General features: G+C 39.3%; 1 long non-coding RNA gene across 2 annotated transcripts in view; it reads right to left on the bottom strand.

Moving 5' to 3' along the window:
* The window catches only part of LOC147379338 (uncharacterized), a 173027-nt gene that overhangs the window by 40641 nt on the left and 111757 nt on the right, over nt 1-20629 (bottom strand). The window lies entirely within an intron of this gene.

Below are 20629 nucleotides of genomic sequence, written 5' to 3'. Positions count from 1 at the left end.
GGTGTTCTTCTCAAAGTTGTCATCTGAACTGCCAATTCACTTCCTCCAAAGCCCTGCCACCAGAGAAAATTATGTGTCTTCTGTGAGTGAATGATTAGTTGCTTCAGTCGTACTGAAGCCCACCAGGCTCCTCTGTCTATGGATTCTCCAAGAAAGAATACTGGAGTGGGATTGCCATGCCCTCCTCCAGGGGTCTTTCTGATCCAGGGATCAGACTTGCATGTCTTATGTCTCCTGCATTGGCAAGCGGGTTCTTTACCACGCGCGTCACCTGGAAAGCCCTGTGCTTTCCGTAGTTCTGCCCAAATTTTGTCCTAATGAGTTACTGAACTTCTCTTGTAACTTTCTTACTTGGTTTGCTGAAGGCTTGACTTACTCCTCCTAGTAAAACCCTGCTTGTTCGCCTCACTCTCTGCACAAAGACTGATTTTCATAAGAGTTGTGAGTGTTTTCCCTTCAGGCATCTGGGCTAGCTTCGAGAGATGTGGGCTGTTGCGCTGTTTTTTGTCAACTTTCATCACAAAAATATTTTCAGAAGGCGGCAGAAGCTGTAGTAAGCAGGTCAGTCTCTGCTTTCATGAAGAGAGTGATGGGAAAGAATTTTAAACAATTTTAGAGATAAACATTTGCTGGTACACTAATCTGGATTTATAGCAATTAGAGGTATGTACATTTTCATAGAATAGTCTACACATGGTTCCTCCGGCTCTAATGTTCCAAAAGCTGAGGACTCACAGTTGTTTTTGATTTCCCTGTTACAGCTGATAACATCAAACATTTAAAACGGAGGAGCCCTGCTGACTCCAAGCAGCTTCAGGTTGAGCGATGTTGTCAGTGGTTACAAGAGTAACAGAGGGCTCCAGGGCCTGGGCTGTGTCTTGGCTTGTAAAATGTCTTTCAGTTCTGCCTCTAAAATACTTTAATGTAGAAAGTAGCTTGGTATCAATATGTTACTAAATGCCAGAAATTTTTTGGAAAGGGAACAAAGAATTTTGAAACATCAAAGATATAGTGATAAAATGGAGACATGTAAAATTATATCTGCCTGCTAAAAATCACTCCAACCTTTCACTTAACAACAATTCATGATGTTCTGAACAACTCTGAAGGACCTGTTTGCAAGCATTTCAAAATGTGAGGGAACTCTTTACCACTTCTAATAAAACTATATCTCATGATTTATGCATCAGTTTGCACAGTCTGGCTGCACAAAATGGGTTAATTTCTGAGCTCAGGGTGGCTGAAAGGTGGGAATTAAAGAAACCAAGAATTTCTTCAGGAAGGTCTGGATCTTCTTTCCTGAGGGTCTATACCTGGAAGTCTCAAGAAGTACAGATGACATAGGAGAAAATAAAAACATCCTGGGGCTTTAAACTTATTTCTAGAATTCCCCACTCCCCAACCCTCCTCCCAGCAAACAACCTGACATTTTGCATCAGGACCAACAGCAGAAAGCTAACTGCTAGGAGGCTAGCTATAAGGCAACCATACAGAGCAAAGGTTAAAAAATAAACTTTGGGAGTTTTGTTTTAAAACATAATTTTCCAGAACACATAGGTTTTCCCAGAAAAAAAAAAAAAATGATTACCATGTTAGTGTTTAAATATATCAATTGAAGAGTGATGTTGAGATAGTGAAGTTTATATAACACTTGCATGTAAGGCAGTGAGAGGATAAGAATCAGGAAAGCAGAAAATAATGAAAATCATTTTTTTCCATTTATTTATTTATTTTAATTTTAAATTAATTTATTTTTAATTTTAATTTACAGTATTGTGTTGGTTTCTGCCATATATCAGTATCAATCAGCCATAGGTATATGTATGTCCCCTCCCTCTTGAATCTCCCTCCCAGGTCCCTTTTTCTTAATATAGTTCTGATATCCAGCAAGGTTTAGCTCAGGTGGTTACCATATACATACACTGGAGGCTAATTGGAAAAGAAAATGTTAAAGAAAAAGAGTGTACCATTTAAAACAATGTTTTATTTCAAAATATTAGTAAATCAAAATATATCTAAAGTAATTAAACATGACTATTTAGAAGGTTCTTAAATTTCTCTTGACATCCTTTAACTGATATGATTTCCTGCATTTGTTTCATTTTTATTCCTTTTCCTTTTGTCTGACTCTTTGTGACCCCATGGACTGTAGCCCACCAGGCTCCTTTGTCCATGGAACAGCAGTGGGTTGCTGTTCCCTTCTCCAGGGAATCTTCCCAGCCCAGGAATCGAACCCAGGTCTCCCACTTTGCAGGTGGATTATTTACAGTCTGAGAAACCAGAGAAGCCTGAATAGAGAAATAGATTATTAAAATAATATTATCATAATTTAAAATATTGAGTTGGAAATAAAAGTTTGAATATAATTTTTAGCAAAAGTTAACCTTTGGGGGTTAGGCCATTTTACTTGAGGCAAAGTACACAGAAAATTCATCTGTGCAATGATCCAAGGCATCATCACATCCCAAATCCCTGAAGTCTTTCTTGCCCCTTGCAGCAAGGTGCATTAGCTGACTAATAGTATTTCCAGATAGAAAAATGGAAGGGAAAATGCTGAGCCTGACACAGAGAGAAGAGCTTAATAGAGTTGTGTACATACATTAGCCTTATGACTTACAATAGACTCGCACAACTGCCAACTCCAGCTCAGAGGGTACGTCATTAACACTTCCTCTGATCCCTCCAGCCTTTTCTCCCCCTAAATTATCTTATGAGCTTTCCAAGCAGATGCTTTAACTTAGTATTTCCTCAAAGATGAAAGAATTTAAGCTGGTTCAAGACAGAGCAATTAGATGTCTTATTTTCTTGGCTGATCTCAGCAAATATTAAGTTCAAGATTTTGTTTTGTTTATAGGATCCATATGTCTATTAACATAGAAAAGTCAGCTAATACTAAGGCCTTAAAGGACTGCAAAGAAAATAAAGCCCTTCCCTTATCTTTAAGTATTGACGAATTTCTTTCAAAATTTTTAAAGTTTTTGAGGTTTCTTAAATAAGATAACTCTAGGCTAAAATGTATCAGACACACAAGTGTACCAACAAAAAAGTTAATGTTATTTAGTTCTCAAAATTGCTTCCTCTCCCTTATTTCCAACCATCTATTAACATGAGAGTCAGAGATGTAACTGGAAATGGATTGTTTTTCTCTGCATGATTAAAAGAACAAATAGTCTTTTATTACCTTTGATCATGACCAGAAATATAAATCGTGATTACAGTTTATAATTACAAATGTAAACATGCACTGGGATTCACATGGTGGTTTCTCATTCCCCTTTCCTACTTTCAGGAAGATTCTGTAAAGATGTCATGGTTTACAAGAGTTATTTAAACATGCTTTCTAGCAACACTGTTTTTGTGTGTGGGGGGTAGATAATTTATTATCATCTCTCAACAGAGTAAGTGAATGGGTGCTCAATCTCTCAGTGGTTTACAACTGTTTGCAGTCCCCTGGATTGTAGCCCATCAGGCTCCTCTGTCCATGGGATTCTCCAGGCAAGAATACTCGAGTGGGTTGCCATTTCCTACTACAAGGGATCTTCCTCACCCAGAGATTGAACCTGTGTCTCCTTCATTGGCAGGCAGATTCTTTACCGCTGTGCCACCTGGAAAGTCCTTGCCTAAAAGTGTACCTAGAAGTAAAAGTCTTAATCTTTCTGAGACTCAGATTCTTAAATAGCAAATGGGGATACTATCTTTCTCACAGTGTTGCTAAAGATTAAAATAAGATAGATATTTAAAGCACAAGGTTGGACCTCTGATTGACTTCTAACAAATATTGGTTCTATACTCTTCTCTCTGACAGGTCTAATAGCCTATGGGTATGTTATCTTTTTTGGCTTCCCTAGTGACTCAGTGGTAAACAATCTGCCTGCCAAGGCAGGAGGCACGGGTTTGATCCCTGGGTTGGGAAGATCCCCTGAAGAAGGAAATGGCGATCTACTCCAGTATTTGTGCCTGTGAAATCTGATGGACAGATGATCCTGGTGGGTTACTGTCCAGAGAGTCACAGAAGAGTTGGACACAACTTATCAACTAAAACAACAACAGAGTATAGATAAATTAAAATTATATTTATGATATAAAATACAAAAAAAAAAAAAAAATGTCTACAGACCACTCTTTTTAAGTATTCTAAATACTAATGCTATTTCAGAAACAGCTGGAAGATAAGCCTGTTTAAAATGTTTTCTATTGGGATGAAAAATTAGTACTTAATTTCTTCACTCTAACTTAATCTTCAGGGTCGAGATAGAGGGAGTTTTTCAGTGTTTCATCTGGAGAGTTTCTGCATGCTCACCTTGCCCTTTAGGTGAAATCTGAGCTAAGATGTTTCATCATCATCCCTGTTCTTCCTCCCACAGAAGCCCTCATGACTTAGTTTTTTCTTGCTTCACCAGCTCACGACATCCCACCTCCCTGGCCAGGCTCAGTTGCTTTACAGACAGTGAGACCACATCCCTCCTCCTCCTCCTTATTCTCTTTAGTTGCTTTGGCTAGCATCGCCATTTCCCTTCCATACCTAGTTCTTCTTTACACCTTACCCACGGTAACTACAAAATTCTAATATAAATACAACCCAATATTTTAGGATCCTGAGTCATAATGGAGAAACCACACCACCATGCAGACAATTACTGTTTCAGATGCCCAGTCAATACCTGGCCTGAAGCCCTCTCTGACCAAATATGTATATGGTCATAATAAAACACATGGTGGGAAATTCCACTGGTGGTCCAGAGGTAAGGACTCTGCACTTTCACTGCCAACAGCCCAGGTTCCATCACTGGTCAGAGAACTAAGATCCCACAGAGTGGCAGATAGATAGACAGATGGATAGATAGATAGTCACAGTGGCAAGTCAAGACAATCAACAAATTGCCCTGTTGTTTTCCACTGTCCCTGCTCCCCTGTCTCCAGAAGCACTCTTCTTTTCCAATTCACAGGGAAATTAAAGCTGACCAGGTGTTTCCCATTCTGATGTCCAAGGCTCCTGCATCTGTCTCTCTTTTAGATGGTATTTTTCACTTGTCTAAGGTCTCTTAGGGTGGAGAACGTGATGACACCCCAATCCAGTACTCTTGCCTGGAAAATTCCATGGATGGAGGAGCCTGGTAGGCTGCAGTCCATGGGGTCGCTAAGAGTCGGACACGACTGAGTGACTTCACTTTCACTTTTCACTTTCCTGCATTGGAGAAGGAAATGGCAACCCACTCCAGTGTTCTTGCCTGGAGAATCCCAGGGATGGGGGAGCCTGGTGGGCTGCCGTCTACGGGGTCGCACAGAGTCGGACGCGACTAAAGTGACTTAACAGCAGCAAGGTCTCTTAGGGACTTCCACCAGCATCTCTTTCTCCTGTGTCTTTAATTTCTTTCCTCTATATCCCCTCATTCCACCTGCCTTCAACAGACTCTTATCTGGTTTCTGCTTCCACTCTGCTAAAATTTCCTGGTGAAGTTTGGGATTGATCTCCTCCTATTGCTCCACATAATCTCATTTTCGTTACAGTAATTGACATCTTTAAACTCTTTAACAAGAGTTGATCCTCCCATTCTTTCTGGAATTCTCTCTTCTCTTCCCTCTGTGGCTATTTGCTTTTGTGGCTCTCCTTTGCATTTCACTCTTCTTATCCACATCCTAAATGCTTGTCATCTTGGGGAGAGCTAAAGTGGCTGAACCAGGACTCAGAGCCAGACAGAACTCTTAGAACCCAGTGACACAGGCTCCATATTGCATAATGACTTAACCCACTGACTTCAGAGTTAAACCAAAATTGGTTCAAACCCCAGCACCACTAATTATTTTGCCTTTTGGGGCTCTGATTTTCTCATATATAGGATATAGTTAATAATACTTTCCAGCTGGAATTGCTCTGAGGAATAACTCTGGTAATAAATGCAAAATGTCTATAAATAATAGCTTTCCAGTAAGTGACATCTATTATTCTTTCATCGGCTTTATGGTTCATCCAATATTTATATATTTAACAATTCCTCCAATTATTTTCAGAGTCAAGCAGGAGACAACACAATAAGGTAGGGAGCTATTTGAGTGCATGCTGTCATTTCAATTGTGTCCAGCTGTTTATAACCCTATGGACTGTAGCCCACCAGGCTCCTCTGTCCATGGGATTCTCCAGTTAAGAATACTGGAGTGGGTTATCATGCCCTTCTCCAGGGGATCTTCCCAATCCACGGACTGAACCAACATCTCTTATGTCTCCTGTATTGGCAGTCAGGTTCTTTGCCTCCAGCACCACCTGGGAAGCCCAGAGAGCCATTTAGGGCAAAGTAATATCAGGGAAGGAGAGGAGAGCATTCTTGCTACAAACTAGTTAAACCAGTTGAACAATTATCTGAACTATTTACTATTGGCAATGGCACCCCACTCCAGTACTCTCACCTGAAAAAATCCCATGGATGGAGGAGCCTGGTGGGCTGCAGTCCATGGGGTCGCTAAGAGTCAGACACGACTGAGCGACTTCATTTTCTCTTTTCACTTTCATGCATTGGAGAAGGAAATGGCAACCCACTCCAGTGTTCTTGCCTGGAGAATCCCAGGGATGGGGGAGCCTGGTGGGCTGCCGTCTACGGGGTCGCACAGAGTCGGACGCGACTAAAGTGACTTAACAGCAGCAAGGTCTCTTAGGGACTTCCACCAGCATCTCTTTCTCCTGTGTCTTTAATTTCTTTCCTCTATATCCCCTCATTCCACCTGCCTTCAACAGACTCTTATCTGGTTTCTGCTTCCACTCTGCTAAAATTTCCTGGTGAAGTTTGGGATTGATCTCCTCCTATTGCTCCACATAATCTCATTTTCATTACAGTAATTGACATCTTTAAACTCTTTAACAAGAGTTGATCCTCCCATTCTTTCTGGAATTCTCTCTTCTCTTCCCTCTGTGGCTATTTGCTTTTGTGGCTCTCCTTTGCATTTCACTCTTCTTATCCACATCCTAAATGCTTGTCATCTTGGGGAGAGCTAAAGTGGCTGAACCAGGACTCAGAGCCAGACAGAACTCTTAGAACCCAGTGACACAGGCTCCATATTGCATAATGACTTAACCCACTGACTTCAGAGTTAAACCAAAATTGGTTCAAACCCCAGCACCACTAATTATTTTGCCTTTTGGGGCTCTGATTTTCTCATATATAGGATATAGTTAATAATACTTTCCAGCTGGAATTGCTCTGAGGAATAACTCTGGTAATAAATGCAAAATGTCTATAAATAATAGCTTTCCAGTAAGTGACATCTATTATTCTTTCATCGGCTTTATGGTTCATCCAATATTTATATATTTAACAATTCCTCCAATTATTTTCAGAGTCAAGCAGGAGACAACATAATAAGGTAGGGAGCTATTTGAGTGCATGCTGTCATTTCAATTGTGTCCAGCTGTTTATAACCCTATGGACTGTAGCCCACCAGGCTCCTCTGTCCATGGGATTCTCCAGTTAAGAATACTGGAGTGGGTTATCATGCCCTTCTCCAGGGGATCTTCCCAATCCACGGACTGAACCAACATCTCTTATGTCTCCTGTATTGGCAGTCAGGTTCTTTGCCTCTAGCACCACCTGGGAAGCCCAGAGGGCCATTTAGGGCAAAGTAATATCAGGGAAGGAGAGGAGAGCATTCTTGCTACAAACTAGTTAAACCAGTTGAACAATTATCTGAACTATTTACTATTGGCAATGGCACCCCACTCCAGTACTCTCACCTGAAAAAATCCCATGGATGGAGGAGCCTGGTGGGCTGCAGTCCATGGGGTCGCTAAGAGTCAGACACGACTGAGCGACTTCATTTTCTCTTTTCACTTTCATGCATTGGAGAAGGAAATGGCAACCCACTCCAGTGTTCTTGCCTGGAGAATCCCAGGGACGGAGGAGCCTGGTGGGCTGCCGTCTATGGGGTCTCACAGAGTCGGACATGAGTGAACTGACTTGGATAGATAGATTTACTCTTCATTAAATTTAAGAGACTTCCATCCTTTTGAGAGTGGGCTTCCCAGGTGGCGCTAGTGGTAAAGAACCTGTCTGCCAATGCAGAGACATAAGAGACTTGGGTTCAATCCCTGGGTCAGGAAGATCCCCTGGAGGAGGACACACCAACTCACTCCAGTATTCTTGCCTGGAGAATCCCATGTACAGAGGAACATGGCAGGTACAGTCATAGGGTCACAAAGAGTTGGACACAATTGAAATGACAGCATGCACACACTCATCCCTTTAAGAAGCACATTGACTTGAATGCCTCACCAGCACTGCTGGCCAGAGTTCCTCACATCCTCTTCCATCTTAACCTGGACTCTATATGAATCAATGATGCCAGATTGGCAGCTTCCAAAGCATATTAACACATCATCTCATTATCTTTAGGACTATCTTTGAACACCAAAGACAGAAAAATTTGATAAGAATCTATTAAGTGAGTCAAAATGCTTCTCATTCTATGGAGAGTTCCTTTACTTATAGGTTTCAAAGAAAGAATGAAGATTCTATTGATTGTTTTAAATTCTTGATAAAGGCTATGTGCCTATGTGATAAGTTGCTTCAATCAAGTCCAACACTTTCCGACCCTAGGGACTGTAGCTTGCCAGGCTCCTCTGACAATGGGATTCTCCATTGTCAGTAAGAAAACTGGTTGCCATGGCCTCCTCCAGGGGATCTTCCCCATTCAGGGATTGAACCCACGTCTCTTATACCTCCTGCATTTACAGGTGGGTTCCTTACCACTAGCATGACCTGAGAAGCCCCTTACTTCATATATACATATTTTTATAATTTTTTTGACTTGTTTTTTTTCTTCTTTTCTTTAACATTGCATTTTTGAAATTCCAAACTCTACTCTAGATTTTTAATTTTAGCTTTTGGGTATTTGTTATCAATTTTGTACATATATTTTTTTTGTATAATTTTTGTGACTTTTTTTTCTCTCTTTCTTTCTCTTCTTTTATATAACATTGTATATCTGAAATTCCAAACTCTACTCTAGATTTTTAATCTATGCTTTTTGGTATTTGTTATCAATTTTGGTACCTATACTTTCTTTATAATTTTTGCGACTTTGTTTGTTTTTGTTTGTTTTCTCTCTCTCTTTTTTCTTCTTCTTTTTTTTAACATTGTATTTTTGAAATTCCAAACTCTACTCTAGATTTTTAACTTTTGCTTTTTGGTATTTGTTATCAATTTTGTACCTATATTTTCTTTATAATTTTTGTGACTTTGTTTGTTTTTGTTTGTTTCTTTTTCTCTCTTTCTTTTCCTTCTTCTTTTCTTTAACATTGTATTTTTGAAATTCCAAACTCTACTCTAGATTTTTAATTTCTGCTTTTACATATTTGTTACCAATTTTGTACCTTTAAGAACCCAATCTTCAGTACTCATTTTTCACTAGGGAATGAGATTACTGGCTTGACTGCTCTCTGTCTCTCTGGACTCTCCTTTTTCTCCACCAGGTCGCCTGTGTCTCCTCCCTAACCCCTCTCTACTCTACCCAACTCTGTGAATTTCTGTGTGTTCCAGACGGTGGAGGAACACTTAGGGAACTGATTACTGGCTGGATCTGTCTCCCTCCTTTTCATTCCCCCCTTTTATCCTCCTAGCCACCTCTGTCTCCTTCCTCCTTCTTCTCTTCTCTGTATAACTCCGTGAACATCTCTGAGCGGTCCAGTTGTGGAGTGCTCATAAGGAAGTGATTACTGGCTAGCCCACTCTCTCCTCTATTGATTCCACCTCATCTCATTCGGGTCACCTCTAACTCCCTCCTCCCTCTTCTCTTCTCCATGTAACGCTGTGAACCTCTCTGGGTGACCCTCACGGTGGAGAAACTTTTCGTCTTTAACATAGATGTTTTATCAGTGGTGCTGTATAGAAGGAGAAGTTTTGAAACGACTGTAAAAATAGGACCGATAACTGGAAGCAGGAGGCTTAAGTCCAAACCCTGACTCCAGGGAACTCCTGACTCCAGGGAACACTAATTGACAGGAGCTCATCAAACACCTCCATACCTACACTGAAACCAAGCACCACACAAGGGCCAACAAGTTCCAGGGCAAGACATACCGAGCAAATTCTCCAGCAACAAAGGAACACAGCCCTGAGCTCCAAGATACAGGCTGCCCAAAGTCACCCCAAAACCATAGACATCTCATAACTTATTACTGGACACTTCATTGCACTCCAGAGAGAAGAAATACAGCTCCACCCACCAGAACACCAACACAAGCTTCCCTAACCAAGAAACCTTGACAAGCCACCTGTACAAACCCACACACAGCGAGGAAACGTGACAATAAAGAGAACTCCACAAACTGCCAGAATACAGAAAGGACACCCCAAACTCAGCAATTTAAACAAGATGAAGAGACAGAGGAATATCCAGCAGATAAAGGAACAGGATAAATGCCCACCAAACCAAACAAAAGAGGAAGAGATAGGGAATCTACCTGATAAAGAATTCTGAATAATGATAGTGAAATTGATCCAAAATCTTGAAATCAAAATGGAATCACATAAATAGCCTGGAGACAAGGATTGAGAAGATGCAAGAAAGGTTTAACAAGGACCTAGAAGAAATAAAAAAGAGTCAATATATAATGAATAATGCAATAAATGAAATTTAAAACACTCTGGAAGCAACAAATAGTAGAATAACAGAGGCAGAAGATAGGATTAGTGAATTAGAAGATAGAATGGTAGAAATAAATGAATCAGAGAGGAAAAAAGAAAAACAAATTAAAAGAAATGAGGACAATCTCAGAGACCTCCAGGACAATATTAAATGCTACAACATTCGAATCATAGGGGTCCCAGAAGAAGAAGACAAAAAGAAAGACCATGAGAAAATACTTGAGGAGATAATAGTTGAAAACTTCCCTAAACTGGGGAAGGAAATAATCACTCAAGTCCAAGAAAACCAGAGAGTCCCAAACAGGATAAACCCAAGGTAAACACCCCAAGACACATATTAATCAAATTAACAAAGATCAAACACAAAGAACAAATATTAAAAGCAGCAAGGGAAAAACAACAAATAACACACAAGGGGATTCCCATAAGGATAACAGCTGATCTTTCAATAGAAATTCTTCAGGCCAGGAAAATAACCTATAGCCCAGATTACTGTACCCAGCAAGGATCTCATTCAAATATGAAGGAGAAATCAAAAGCTTTACAGACAAGCAAAAGCTGAGAGAATTCAGCACCACCAAACCAGCTCTCCAACAAATGCTAAAGGATATTCTCTAGACAGGAAACACAAAAATGGTGTATAAATTCGAACCCAAAACAATAAAGTAAATGGCAACGGGATCATACTTACCAGTAATTACCTTAAACGTAAATGGGTTGAATGCCCCAACCAAAAGACAAAGACTGGCTGAATGGATACAAAAACAAGACCCCTACATATGTTGTCTACAAGAGACCCACCTCAAAACAGGGGGACACATACAGACTGAAAGTGAAGGGCTGGAAAAAGATTTTCCATGCAAATAGGGACCAAAAGAAAGCAGGAGTAGCAATACTCATATTAGATAAAATAGACTTTAAAACAAAGGCTGTGAAAAGAGACAAAGATGGTCACTACATAATGATCAAAGGATCAATCCAGGAAGAAGATACAACAATTATAAATATATATGCACCCAACATGGGAGTACCGCAATATGTAAGACAAATGCTAACAAGTATGAAAGGAGAAATTAACAATAACACAATAATAGTGGGAGACTTTAATACCCCACTCACACCTATGGATAGATCAACTAAACAGAAAATTAACAAGGAAACACAAACGTTAAATGATACAATAGACCAATTAGACCTAATTGATATCTATAGGACATTTCATCCCAAAACAATGAATTTCACCTTTTTCTCAAGCGCACATGGAACCTTCTCCAGGATAGATCACATCCTGGGCCATAAATCTAGCCTTGGTAAATTCAAAAAAATAGAAATCACTCCAAGCATCTTCTCTGACCACAATGCAGTAAGATTAGATCTCCATTACAGAAGAAAAACTATTAAAAATTCCAACATATGGAGGCTGAACAACACACTGCTGAATAACCAACAAATCACAGAAGAAATGAAAAAAGAAATCAAAATTTGCTTAGAAACAAATGAAAATGAAAACACAACAACCCAAAACCTGTGGGACACTGTAAAAGTAGTCCTAAGGGGAAAGTTCATAGCAATACAGGCATACCTCAAGAAACAAGAAAAAAGTCAAATAAATAACCTAACTCTGCACCTAAAGCAACTAGAAAAGGAAGAAATGAAGAACCCCAGGGTTAGTAGAAGGAAAGAAATCTTAAAAATTAGGGCAGAAATAAATGCAAAAGAAACAAAAGAGACCATAGCAAAAATCAACAAAGCCAAAAGCTGGTTCTTTGAAAGGATAAATAAAATTGACAAACCATTAGCCAGACTCATCAAGAAACAAAGGGAGAAAAATCAAATCCATAAAATTAGAAATGAAAATGGAGAGATCACAGCAGACAACATAGAAATACAAAGGATCATAAGAGACTACTATCAACAATTATATGCCAATAAAATGGACAACATGGAAGAAATGGACAAATTCTTAGAAAAGTACAACTTTCAAAACTGGACCAGGAAGAAATAGAAAATCTTAACAGACCCGTCACAAGCACGGAAATTGAAACTGTAATCAAAAATCTTCCAGCAAACAAAAGCCCAGGTCCAGGCGGCTTCACAGCTGAATTCTACCAAAAATTTAGAGAAGAGCTAACACCTATCCTACTCAAACTCTTCCAGAAAATTGCAGAGGAAGGTAAACTTCCAAACTCATTCTATGAGGCCACCATCACCCTAATACCAAAACCTGACAAAGATCCCGCAAAAAAAGAAAACTACAGGCCAATATCACTAATGAATATAGATGCAAAAATCCTAAACAGAATTCTAGCAATCAGAATCCAATAACACATTAAAAAGATCATACACCATGACCAAGTGGGCTTTATCCCAGGGATGCAAGGATTCTTCAATATCCGCAAATCAATCAATGTAATACACCACATTAACAAATTGAAAAATAAAAACCATATGATTATCTCAATAGATGCAGAGAAAGCCTTTGATAAAATTCAACATCCATTTATGATAAAAAACTCTCCAGAAAGCAGGAATAGAAGGAACATACCTCAACATAATAAAAGCTATATATGACAAACCCACAGCAAACATTATCCTCAATGGTGAAAAATTGAAAGCATTTCCTCTAAAGTCAGGAACAAGACAAGGGTGCTCACTTTCACCATTACTATTCAACATAGTTTTGGAAGTTTTGGCCACAGCAATCAGAGCAGAAAAAGAAATAAAAGGGATCCAAATTGGAAAAGAAGAAGTAAAACTCTCACTATTTGCAGATGACATGATCCTCTACATAGAAAACCCTAAAGACTCCACCAGAAAATTACTAGAACTAATCAATGATTATAGTAAAGTTGCAGGATATAAAATCAACACACAGAAATCCCTTGCATTCCTATACACTAATAATGAGAAAACAGAAAGAGAAATTAAGGAAACAATTCCATTCACCATTGCAATGGAAAGAATAAAATACTTAGGAATATATCTACCTAAAGAAACTAAAGACCTATATATAGAAAACTGTAAAACACTGGTGAAAGAAATCAAAGAGGACACTAATAGATGGAGAAATATACCATGTTCATGGATTGGAAGAATCAATATAGTGAAAATGAGTACACTACCCAAAGCAATTTATAGATTCAATGCAATCCCTATCAAGCTACCAATGGTATTCTTCACAGAGCTAGAACAAATAACTTCACAATTTGTATGGAAATACAAAATACCTCGAATAGCCAAAGCTATCTTGAGAAAGAAGAAGGGAACTGGAGGAATCAACCTACCTGACTTCAGGCTCTACTACAAAGCCACAGTCATCAAGACAGTATGGTACTGGCACAAAGACAGAAATATAGATTAATGGAACAAAATAGAAAGCCCAGAGATAAATCCACGCACATATGGACACCTTATCTTTGACAAAGGAGGCAAGAATATACAATGGATTAAAGACAATCTCTTTAACAAGTGGTGCTGGGAAAACTGGTCAACCACTTGTAAAAGAATGAAACTAGAACACTTTCTAATACCATACACAAAAATAAACTCAAAATGGATTAAAGATCTAAACGTAAGACCAGAAACTATAAAACTCCTAGAGGAGAACATAGGCAAAACACTCTCTGACATACATCACAGCAGGATCCTCTATGACCCACCTCCCAGAATATCAGAAATAAAAGCAAAAATAAACAAATGGGACCTAATTAAACTTAAAAGCTTCTGCACAACAAAGGAAACTATTAGCAAGGTGAAAAGACAGCCTTCAGAATGGGAGAAGATAATAGCAAATGAAGCAACTGACAAACAACTAATCTCAAAGATATACAAGCAACTCCTGCAGCTCAATTCCAGAAAAATAAATGACCCAATCAAAAAATGGGCCAAAGAACTAAATAGACATTTCTCCAAAGAAGACATACAGATGGCTAACAAACACATGAAAAGATGCTCAACATCACTCATTATCAGAGAAATGTAAATCAAAACCACTATGAGGTACCATCTCACGCCAGTCAGAATGGCTGCGATCCTAAAGTCTACAAGCAATAAATGCTGGAGAGGGTGTGGAGAAAAGGGAACCCTCTTACACTGTTGGTGGGAATGCAAACTAGTACAGCCACTATGGAGAACAGTGTGGAGATTCCTTCAAAAACTGGAAATAGAACTGCCTTATGATCCAGCAATCCCACTACTGGGCATACACACTGAGGAAACCAGAAGGGAAAGAGACACGTGTACCCCAATGTTCATCGCAGCACTGTTTATAATAGCCAGGACATGGAAGCAACCTAGATGCCCATCAGCAGATGAATGGATAAGAAAGCAGTGGTACATATACACAATGGAGTATTACTCAGCCATTAAAAAGAATACATTTGAATCAGTTCTAATGAGGTGGATGAAACTGGAGCCTATTATACAGAGTGAAGTAAGCCAGAAAGAAAAACACCAATACAGCATACTAACGCATATATATGGAATTTAGAAAGATGGTAACAATAACCCTGTATACGAGACAGCAAAGGAGACGCTGAGGTATAGAACAGTCTTATGCACTCTGTGGGAGAGGGAGAGCATGGGAAGATCTGGGAGAATGACATTGAAACATGTATAATATCATGTATGAAATGAGTCGCCAGTCCAGGTTCGATGCACGATGCTGGATGCTTTGGGCTGGTGCACTGGGATGACCCAGAGTGATGGTATGGGGAGGGAGGAGGGAGGATGGTTCAGGATGGGGAACACATGTATACCTGTGGCGGATTCATTTCAATTTAAATAAAAAATAAAAATTAAAAAAAAAATAAAAGATAATTTAAAAAATAAAACATGGGAAAGCCACCACATTTGTCATACAAATATAAAACAAACATGTATTAAGAATTTTATTTAACTCATTAATGGATGAGGGAACCAAGAAGATGCTACAACTTAGTCAAAGGAGAGTCCTTAGGACATGAATATACAAGTAGATATGAAACTGCCAATATCCACTTGGCAAAAACTAATTGTTTCACCACACACATTTATATTTCTATAGATAAAAATCTTTGGGGGATTATCATCAGAGTTGTAAAAGTTGGAAGACAATGTAAGAAAGAGAACCCTAACCGAACACTTAGTAATCTGTTTTGCCCATTCGAAAGTTTTTTATGTTTTTTCTGACAGCTTATCTCTTAAAGCTACAAAGAACACCAGCTTTATATTTTGCTTGCTTTGATATTTCACAGAGACAGATAAGTTCTCCTCAACCAAGGAGCCAAATTTGGCAAGTGTTAAGGAGTGCCAAAAGATACAAGGTAGTCAGACTCTTAATGGGTTAGAGAACTCCTGGTTTCTATTCTTAGAACCAGTACTTTGAACACTATGTCTCCCCATCACCTTGTGTATAAAATGGCACTTAAATCTGTTCTAAGATTTTAGAGAAAGGACTTCTCTCCTGGTCCAGTGGTTAAGACTTCACCTTCTGGTGCAGGAGGTGCAACTTCAATCCCTGGTCAGGGAGCTAAGATCTCATATGCCTTATGGCCAAAAAACCAAAACATAAAACAGAATCAGTATTGTAATAAATTCAACAAAGACTTTAAAAATGATCCACATCAGAAAAAAAAAAAAAAAAACTTAAAAAAAAAAAAGAAGATTCTAGAGTAGATGGCAAGAATTACAGGAGCAGAAAAAATAAGATTCACCACTTTCGGATGAAATAGAATAATGATTGTTCTGACTACATTGCCTACATTGCCTTTCCTCTCTTCCTCACCCATTTGGATTGCATTATAAAGTTTGATACAGGCCCTCACTGGGAAGGAGAGGGGTGGATGCTGGTGCAATGGACACTGAGCTTGGTAAGAGAATCACTGTGGCATTTCCATAGCCAGTTCACAATGGAATCATTGTCAGCCGTCCCTTTGCTTTGACCCTGATGCTGAGCATGAAGTCAGGGCACATGCCCCGCAGTTCATCCAGCTGGAGCCCTACGAGAACAAGGATGCTGATGTCAGCTTTGGCACAGTGTTTAAGGACAACAAAGCCTGCTCCTAGTGAATTGCATAAAGATGGAACACAGCTCTCAGCTCTGTGTTTACAAAGACATCAGCAATAAACACACATATCTTTTAGGAAAAGAAAACCACCACCACGTTCATCATTGTCACAAAAGATGAATCCATTTTTTAAAAAATAATGGGTAATTAATATAACATGGAATCCTCCCCTTTCTAGTTAGTCAGTATCACAAGAGCTTATGTTTTGCCTGTATTTTCCATAACCTATGTCTCTTTGCCACTCGTAGTAATAACTATTAATTATTTTATCAACCTTTAGAAAACTTTATAATTTTCATTTTAATAATAATACAGAAAAGCACAGAAATTTTAATTCTAGAAGTAACTGGGGTCAGGATCTCTTAATATTCCTATAGCCCTCCTGGCACTTTGGAAGAGGCTCCATTCTTTCTTAAAAAAAGGTTTATCTCTGATTTCACCCCTCCCCACTTCCCAGACAGCTTGGTGGGTAAAGATTCATCTGCCGATGCAGAAGACACAAGAGATATGGGTTTGATCCCTGGACTGGAAAAATTCTCTGGAGAAAGAAATGGCAACCCATTCCAGTATTTCTTGCCTGAAAAATCCCACGAGGTCACAAAGAGTCTGACACGATTAAGTGGCTAAGCACAGTAGCAATAGCAATGATGATGCAAAATTGTTTTTATCCCCTTTATAAATAATTTTCAATTATAATCTGCTTCTTCAAAGAAATAACTAATCACTGTTTCTCTTATAGTCACATTCATTAGGCATGGCTTTTAAAAATAAAGTTAAATATGTTTAGGTATATCATTGAAGCTGATTCTCAAAGTAAAACAGAGAAGGATTTATGACCTCAACCAGGTGGAGTTTAAGCTCATTTAAATATCTGTAAGCCAATCCTTTCTCTTTTCATGAAAAATCCCATTGTTTGAAAGTATTGCCATTTATTTAAAAGATAAATTGCCATTTATTTAAAAGATAAATGTGTTAAGTATTCAACTGAAAACAAAGAAATATATAAATATATTGTTTCCCTAAGCACATGTGCACACAAATCCTTAGAGAAAAATGAATTTGCATATTGCTATTGATATGAGTCTGAGTGAACTCTGGGAGATGGTGACAGGGAAGACTGGCGTGCTGCGATTCATGGGGTCGCAAAGAGTTGGACACGACTGAGCGACTGAACTGAACTGATTGAATTTCTAGGGGAAAAAAATAGTGTTGGAAAAAAGATATAGATGTTGGTGAACAAAAGTGGAAGCATTTAGCTTTTAATCATTACAAACACGACTAACTCAAAAACCTACACTCTGTATCAGTTCAGTAAAAACAAAAGCAGTTTAAAGATTTTTTTCCCACTAATTGTTGCTTTCTATAAAAATAGATAACTTGTGATGAGCATTTACTACATCCCAGACACTGAGTTAAATCTTTTACATGCATTAATTGTTTCTAATGCTTAATGACAATTTATAAGGCAAGTACTATTATCAGCTTATTTTTATGGTTAGAAAATTAAGGATTTGAGAGGTTAAAACTTGCTGAAAGTCACAGAGCCATAGGGATCCATAGTAAGTACTGTTTGTCTTATGTTTTGCTACGAACAGTGTTACAGTTTTGAGATTCCAAGACACAGCTGTACCTGAAAATGCTTCTTAGGCTCATAGTAATGTTTCCAAAACTCTCTACATTTCTCTTGGGGCCCCAAATTGCACCGTATCTTAATTTCTTTGTCTTGTTTTGGGATTTTATCATACTCTCTTTAGCTCAAAAATTCCAATACATTTTGCCCACAAAAACCCTTTTACAAGTTCCTCTGACTACACTGAAAATTCTAAATACTCTCCTTTTGTCCTTTACTGACAGAAAATGCTTTTGATATCCTTTTGGTCTGGTTCTGTGGGACTGAAGTTACGCCACTAATAATAAGCAAAAGGGCTCAGGGAATGTTAGTAAGGGTGTTGATTTGTCAGAATATTTTCCACTTGCTGTTGAGGTTAACAGTTTAACTGCTTAAAATTTTAGGTAGTAGAGAAGAAAATAATCATTATTCCAAACACAGAAGTAATGAAATTTTTCTCTCCAAAGAATCAGTCCACTTCTCAGCTCTTTTTTTTTTGGGTAGATAATGAAGGCAGAATACTTTTCCCTTCTAGAAGCTCCTCAAATGTGAGGCTTTTTTTTCAGCTATGTTGACCTTCTATTAAACAGCAGAAAGGAAAACTTAATCTCCTTTGTTTTTAACATCTTAGTGATCCTGATTTCCTTCTCTAATTAGGTAACAACCTTCCTTACTCTAGGATGAAGTAAAAATGTCTTTATCTGGCATAAAAGAGGCTTCCAAATTCAGCAACTACTTCCAGTGTAGTCTTATATCTTCCCACTGTGCTCTACTCTCTTGGGCTCTTTGCTCTCAAGAACTCCCCAGATGAGCTTGTGCTGCCATGCTTTTGCATGTTTTTTACTGTTTACATGTTTTTTTGCATGTTTTTACTGTTTCTCTCACCAGAAAAGCCTGTGTCCCTCTTCCTCCTAATTTCATTTCAAGGCTTTAATTGAAGTTTTCACCTCTGTAATTTCCCCTCCCCAGACAATCTCACTCTCCTCTCACCTAGCATCATACCTTTCTCCTTGTTCCTTTTTGCATATTTCTCAATGCCTTGGCACAGTTCCTGGAGCAAAGCCCAGGAAATCATCAGACATTGCTTATTGAACTGTTTGATACTGAATTAAAGTCCACCCTGACTTCGCTGGGATCCCTTTCACACAGAGGAATTGGGATGAAGGGGCAGTGGGGAAGGCAAAGGACAACTGGGTCATTTCCCAGGGGTTGTGACTTGCCCTTGTGAGTGGGGGCAGAGACTACTCATAATATGCATTAATGGTTAGCTGAGAGGACTGCAACCCAACTGTGAGTGGGCGCCTGGGCAACTACTGACATGGCAGTGTGTTTTCTCCAGCAGAATTCAAGCACCCAAGATATTGGATTGGTTTGAGATTAGGACTAGGTAGGTCAGAGAAGGCAATGGCACCCCACTCCATTACTCTTGCCTGGAAAATCCATGGATGGAGGAGCCTGGTAGGCTGCAGTCCATGAGGTCGCTAAGAGTCGGACACGACTGAGCGACTTCACTTTCACTTTTTCCTTTCATGCATTGCAGAAGGAAATGGCAACTCACTCCAGTATTCTTGCCTGGAGAATCCCAGGGACAGAGCAGCCTAATGGGCTGCCATCTGTGGGGTCACACAGAGTCGGACATGACTGAAGCGACTTAGCAGCAGCAGCAGCAGTTAAAGGGAGGTGGGTGCAGAAAAAACAAGAGGTAGATGGGAAATGGCAACGCTAGCCACAGTGACTAAATGCTAAAGGAAGGGGCTTATGGCCAGCTGTTGTGTATATAACTGAGCCTGGAGGTAAGGCATGATATAGATGGGCCCCAGTCTGAATAGCCAGAGTTTGTCTCCTGTGGCTGCTGCTGCTAAGTCACTTCAGTCGTTTCTGACTCTGTGTGACCTCATAGACAGCAGCCCACCAGGCTCCTCCGTCCCTGGAATTCTCCAGGCAAGAACACTGGAGTGGGTTGCCATTTCCTTCTCCAATGCATGAAAGTGAAAAGTGAAAGTGAAATCGCTCAGTCTTGTCCAACTCTTAGCGACCCCATGGACTGCAGCCTACCAGACTCCTCCATCCATGGGATTTTCCAGGCAAGAGTACTAGAGTGGGGTGCCATGATGAGGAGAGAGAGGAGAAGCCAAGCTCTCCAGGTAAGAGATAAAAGACCACATATTCCTCATTCTCAAGGAAATATTCTCAACTACACATGCACAGAAAGGCTCCTTGGAGGTCAAAAGGGAGTAAGTGATGTCAACCTACTCATAGGCTTCTTCACTGGAATCCATCTTGCTTAAGAGATGAGCACCCAGACATGAGAGGACCCTGAGATAAACCAAATACAGACTCAG

Source organism: Bos grunniens, chromosome 1, assembly GCF_055505025.1.
Source record: "Bos grunniens cultivar Pamir isolate PY7600 chromosome 1, Bosgru_T2T1.0, whole genome shotgun sequence".
NCBI lineage: Eukaryota > Metazoa > Chordata > Mammalia > Artiodactyla > Bovidae > Bos > Bos grunniens.
Note: the sequence above shows the minus strand (reverse complement) of the source record. Positions and strands in the feature narration are given on the sequence as shown.